We start from the raw sequence: 6,596 nt of genomic DNA, 5'->3' as shown, positions 1-6,596 counted from the left end.
ATGATCATGGTAGAATCCAACTTTATTACATCGATTATACTTGAGCATTATTAACCGTCATTTGTTGCCTGCGTCTCGCTTACCGAGAGAGAGAAGAGAGAGAGAGAGAGAGAAGAGAGAGAGAGAGAAGAGATGAGAGGTAGAGAGAGCGAAGAGAGAGAGAGAGAGATCGAGAGGATAGAGAGTAGAGGAGAGATTAGCTCCTCGAGCTAGCTCTGCTCGCTCGATCAGCTACTCGTCTAGGGCTCTCTCTGCTCCTTCATCCTATCTCGCTTCGCCTTAGAGCTGAGCTTGCGAATGATCGAGTCGTTTGTGTGTTATCCCGTAGTGCTCTTAAAAGGATGGCATGTTCATTTGTGTTTGTGAAGGTTATAAATGGCGTAATAGGCGTGAATAATGGCTAATCTACATTCTTCCTCTTGAGGAAGTAAAGCATATATGGTGGTTAATGGAGTAAATACGAAACACTAGCATAAGGTGCGGGATATATTATTGTACTGCATGTTAGAGCACATAAACTAAACAGGTCAGTTCAGGTATAGCCGGTAAATTTCCCAATTAGCGGGTGTGGCTTGCAGACACGACTTGCACGACCACGACAATAACCTCCTCCTTCGCTGAGGATGCAAGTTCCCCATCGGGTGAACGTGGGGGAGAAGATACCGGTGGAGATTGGGTCAGCGGGGAAGGCAGGGATGGCGTAGGCACCGGCAGATGAATCGCTGCAGCAGCATTCGCAGAGCGTGAGGAAAGTTGGTCCGGGTAAGGACGTGGAGGTGCTGGTTCATTAAATGGAAGGAGGTGTTGGCGGGTTCGCCCATAAATGCCGTTATCAACATTGACCAGATACGAGCGTGGTTCCGCAGTGGACCACAGAATGACTCCGAGGCAGTCGTGACCTCGGAGTGACCGCAACCGGACAACCTGCCCCTTGTTGCGCGGTTGAAACGGAGAGCTGGTTTTATCGTAGTATTTTCTTTGCATGTTACGGCGGCGTTGGAGCTGGGATTGGATAACTGACGGCGTAAAACAACACTTTTTCACCTAGAGAGTTGTGAATTTATGGAATGCCCTGCCACAGAGGGCAGTGGAGGCCAAATCACTGGATGGATTTAAAAGAGAGTTAGATGGAGCTCTAGGGGCTAATGGGTTCAAGGGATATGGTGAGAAGACAGGCGCCTGTTATTGATAGGGGACGATCAGCCATGATCACAATGAATGGCGGTGCGGGCTCGAAGGACCGAATGGCCTCCTCCTGCACCTATGATCTATGTTTCTATGTTTCCATGTAACAACCTGCGGTTCTAGTAGTTGTTTATCCATAGGCAGAATGGAGCGGGTTCGCGGTGACATGAGCCGTTCGGCTGCAGATCCCAGGAGAGGGTCGCGGACGCTGTTGAGTAAGCCGAGATAAACATCAGAGCCGGCCCAGTGTGAGAGTTCCATTCGTTCATTGTACGTTTTACCGGGCGCCCAGCCAGGCCGTTGGTCTGCGGGGACTCGGGGCAGCTGGTGATGTTGAGGGAAGTCGAACTCTTTCGCGAAATTCTCGAAGAGTAGACTGGAGAACTGAGGTCCATTGTCTGAGAGCAGCTTTAGGGGGGCTCCGTCGACTCCGAGAAGTGACGCGTTATTTTCCGAATGACCATGGCTGATGTCGGGTTGCTGGGCAGGTGGAATTCAATCCATCCTGAGTAGGAATCGACTAGAACCAGGTATTGTTTGCTGCGTCACTCGAAGATGTCGGCTGCTATTGTGGACCAGGGTAAGCCCGGCGTGGGGTGCGAGAGGAGTGCTTGTTTTTTTGGTGCGGGGTCAAGCTATAGCAGATTTGGCAAGCAGCAACCTTTTATGGAATGTAGTTAGCAATGTCCGGGAAGAACAGCATTCCTTTCGCATGTTGAAGGGTTATTTCTGCTGCGTGGTGGCACCCATGGACAATGTCATAGTACTTACTGTGAAGAGACTTCGGAATGACCGCCTACTGTCCTTTCATTATCACACCATCCTGAATGACCAGTTCGTCACGGACTAGGAAAAATGGTTGGACAGTTTGTGGCAGGTGGTGCGGTTTGTCTGGCCAGCCGCGGCGGACAGTGGCCAGCGACTGTAGTGTTTCGTCTGTAGCTGTTTGTTACACTTGTCTAAACCGGCAAATGGGAGGAAGGAGACCATCATAACCGTGTACCTCTCATGCTCATCATCAGACAGGTGTTTTTCGCAGGGTGAGCGAGGTGCCCGTGAGTGGGCGTCAGCTGGGTTTCAGTATGCATATCCTTACCATGTTTGCAGGTTAGTCTGATATCATATCTCTACAGTTCCATCATCATGCGGTGTAAGCGCGCTGGTGCCGTGTGGATCGGTTTGCTGAGGATACTGACCAGGGGCTGGTGATCGGTTTCGACCGTGATCGAGTTGCCAAATATATAGTCCTTGAATTTCTTGCAAGCAAAGATGACTGCGAGTAGCTCCTTTTCGAATTGAGCGTAGCGTTGCTCAGTGATGGTCATGGTACGGGAGGTATAGTCTCAACACTCTCATTTGCAGCTCCCGAGGTCGACGAAGTGATTTATGTGGGCCACGTGTTCACCAACACTGAACTTAAACCAGACCCGTCTAAAACTAATGCCATCAACGAAATGTCAGAGCCTACGGCCGTAAAAGCTCTGCAACGATTCTTAGGCATGGTGAACTATCTTAGGAAATTCACCTCAAACTTCAGTGAGCTATCTGCCCCTCTACGGCAACTAACCCACTATCATACGGATAGCAGTAGGATAGCAGCAACATGATCGGTCCGAGTTTGCATAGATTTACGAAGGGGAAATCATTCTTGACCAAGCTTCTGGATTTTTTTGAAGATGTTACTAGGAAAATAAACAAGGAAGAGTCAGTGGATGGAGTGTACCTGGACTTTCAGAAAGCATTTGATAAGGTCCCTCATAGGTGATCAGTGGGCAAAATTAGAGCACATGATAAAATTAGAGGCAGTGGGGGTAGTTTGCTGACATGGAAACAAAATTAGTTGGCATATAGGAAACAAAGATGGAAGATTGGTTAAGAAGGTTAAATTGATGGGTATTAATGGTGGAGTAGCTAGATGGATTCAACAGTGGCTGAATAGGAGATGCCAAAGTGTAATGGTGGATGGTAGTTTGTCCGGTTGGAGGCCGGTGACCAGTGGGGTGCCACAGGGAACCCATTTGGAAGCGTGGGCTGAAAGATGGCAGGTGGAGTTTAATGCTGATAAGTGAGAGGTGCTACATCTTGGCAGGACAAATCAAAATAGAACGTACATGGTAAATGGTAGTGAGTTAAGGAACGCAGTTGAACAGAGGGATCTAGGAATAACTGCGCACATTCCCCTGAAGGTGGAATCTCATGTAGATAGGGTGGTGAAAAAAGCTTTTGGTGTGCTGGCCGTTATAAATCAGAGCAATGAGTATAGAAGTTGGAATGTAATGTTAAAATTGTACAAGGCATTGGTGAGGGTAATTCTGGAGTATGGTGTACAATTTCGGTTAGGATGTCAACAAAATAGAGAAAGTACATAGGAGATTGACGAGAATATTGCCTGGGTTTCAGCAACTAAGTTACAGAGGAAGGTTGAACAGGGGAGGCCCGGGAACCGTTGGAGCGAGTGGAGGAGGGTCAGGGCGGTGAGTACTTAAATCGGGCGCGAGGGTTTATTTTAGAGAGGCCCGGGAACCGTTGGAGCGAGTGGAGGAGGGTCAGGGCGGTGAGAACTTAAATCGAGCGCGGGGCTTTATTTTACAGAGGCCCGGGAACCGATGGAGCGAGTGCAGGAGGGTCAGGGCGGTGAGTATTTAAAACGGACGCGGGGCTTTATTTTACAGAGGCCCGGGAACCGTTGGAGCGAGTGGAGGAGGGTCAGGGCGGTGAGTACTTAAATCGAGCGCGGGGCTTTATTTTACAGAGGCCCGGGAACCGTTGGAGAGAGTGCAGGAGGGTCAGGGCGGTGAGTACTTAAATCGGGCGCGGGGCTTTATTCTACAGAGGCCCGGGAACCGTTGGAGAGAGTGGAGGAGGGTCGGGGCTTTTTTATCGAGCCCCGCGCCCGATTTAAGTACTCACCGCCCTGACCCTCCTCCACTATTTTACCAAAATCCGTAACGTTGCACAATCCATAGGGAGGGTTCTGGTGGAAGCCGCTGATTGGTGGAAGCAGACTAGAGGAAGCAGCTGATTGGGTGCAATCTCAGGTTAGCATTTTTGCTTTCTGGTTAAAGGCACAGTGCTTTAGTAAAGGCTCAGTGAGCTAAGGGTACAGTGGGCTAAAGGTACAGTGCTTTTTGTTTCTATAATAAAGGTGCAGTTTAAAAGTCAAGAGGGAGCAGCTGTTTGTGAGTCAGATACCTGCTGTTCTCTCCCAGCAGTTTATATGCTGATCTCTCCCAGCATGTGCAGTGCCCTACCAGGGGCTCAAACACGTTGGATAAAGTGTACATCAACATCAAGGACGCATACAGAGCTCTCCCCTGCCCATCCCTGGGACAATCCGATCACCTCTCACTGTATCTACTGCCTGCATACAGACCCCTCATCCGCAAGACCAAACCTGCAATAAGGACGGTCAAAATATGGCCCGAGGACGCAACCCTACAACTCCAGGACTGCTTTGATCGCACCGACTGGGACCTGTTTGCACAACAGGCTACCAGTGGCACAGAGGTAGACTTGGAGGAGTACACACCCACTATGTTCTCCTACATCAACAGCTGTGTGGAGACTGTCACAGTGGACAAGCAAATAAAGATGTTCCCAAACCGGAAACCCTGGATGAACAAGGAGGTTCAGGATCTACTAAGGGCACGCAACAACGCCTTTAAATCCAGGGACACTAATGCCTACAGTGCGGCCAGGGCGAACCTGAACAGAGGCATAAAAAAGGCCAAAGTCATCCACAGGCAAAGGGTAGAAGACCACTTCAATACCGCGGACACCAGAAGCATGTGGCAGGGTGTCAGGGACATCACTGACTACAAGAGCAGCCCCGCCTGCCCCCACGGTGATATCAAACTGGCCAACGAACTAAACACCTTCTTTGCCCGGTTCGATACTGGCAACACCACCAGGTGTGAAATAACCCCGGCCATAGCGGAGGGACAGGCCTTAACACTGAGCACTCAGGAGGTACAGTGCGCTCTGCGTAGGATCAATCCACGCAAGGCTGCAGGCCCGGATGGTGTACAGGGAAGAGTATTAAAGGACTGTGCTGGACAGCTGGCCGAGGTATTCACGAGAATCTTCAATCTCTCTTTATCTCTGGCAACGGTCCCCAAGTGCCTGAAAACAGCCACCATAATGCCGGTGCCGAAAAAGTCCAAAATCACCAACCTCAACGACTACCGGCCGGTTGCCCTGACTCCAATCCCCATGAAGTGCTTCGAAAGGCTGGTCCTCTCCCATATTAAATCCAGCATCCCTGCCTCACTGGACTCCCATCAATTTGCATACAGGGCAAATAGATCGACAGAGGATGCCATCTCTCTGGCCCTTCACACAGTCCTGACTCACCTGGACAGACAGGGCACGTATGTGAGGATACTCTTCATTGACTATAGCTCTGCATTCAACACGGTCATCCCCACCAAGCTCACCACCAAACTCCACCAGCTAGGCCTCAGCTCACCGATATGCGCTTGGATCCTGAACTTTCTCACGGAGCGACCGCAGGCAGTGAGACTGGGCCCGCACCTGTCCTCCACCATCACCCTGAGCACCGGCACACCACAGGGTTGTGTACTAAGCCCCATGCTCTACTCCCTCTTCACTCACGACTGTGTCCCTGCATTCGACACCAACACCATCGTGAACTTTGCAGACGACACAACAGTGACTGGGCTGATCACCAACGGTGATGAAACAAAATACAGAGCGGAGGTGCAGAACCTGGCGGACTGGTGCGCCAATAACAACTTCGCACTAAACACCTCCAAGACCAAGGAGCTGATCATTGACTTCAGGAGGTCCCATTCTGGAGAATACGACCAAATCTCCATTTATGGGGAAAGTGTGGAGAGAGTGTCCAGTTTTAAGTTTCTGGGCACTCACATTTCAGAAGACCTCACATGGTCCACAAACACCGCCGCGCTGGTCAAGAAGGCGCAACAACGACTGTTCTTCCTGAGGACATTAAAAAAGACTGGTCTGCCCCAACAGCTGCTGACAACGTTCTACCGCTGCACCACAGAGAGCATACTAACGTATGGCATCTCTGTGTGGTATCTCAGCTGCACGGAGGCGGAGAGGAGAGCTCTTCAGCGCGTCGTCAACAGAGCGCAGGGGATCATCGGGACAGATCTACCAGCCTTGGAGGGCATCTACCACACGCGGTGCCTCAGGAAGGCCCTCAGCATCCATAAGGACTCATCACACCCCTGCCACGGCCTGTTTCAACTACTTCCCTCGGGCAGACGTTACAAGGCCTTCTACGCCCGAACCTCCAGACTCAGGAACAGTTTCATCCCAAGAGCTATAGCGGCTCTGAACCGGCCCTAATGAGTGCCCCCCCCCCACCCACCCCCTTAGGACAGTCTCTCTCAGATGGTCACGTCAATCAATTCAGCTTGTTT

The sequence above is a fragment of the Amblyraja radiata genome, chromosome 36, assembly GCF_010909765.2.
Source record: "Amblyraja radiata isolate CabotCenter1 chromosome 36, sAmbRad1.1.pri, whole genome shotgun sequence".
NCBI lineage: Eukaryota > Metazoa > Chordata > Chondrichthyes > Rajiformes > Rajidae > Amblyraja > Amblyraja radiata.
Note: the sequence above shows the minus strand (reverse complement) of the source record.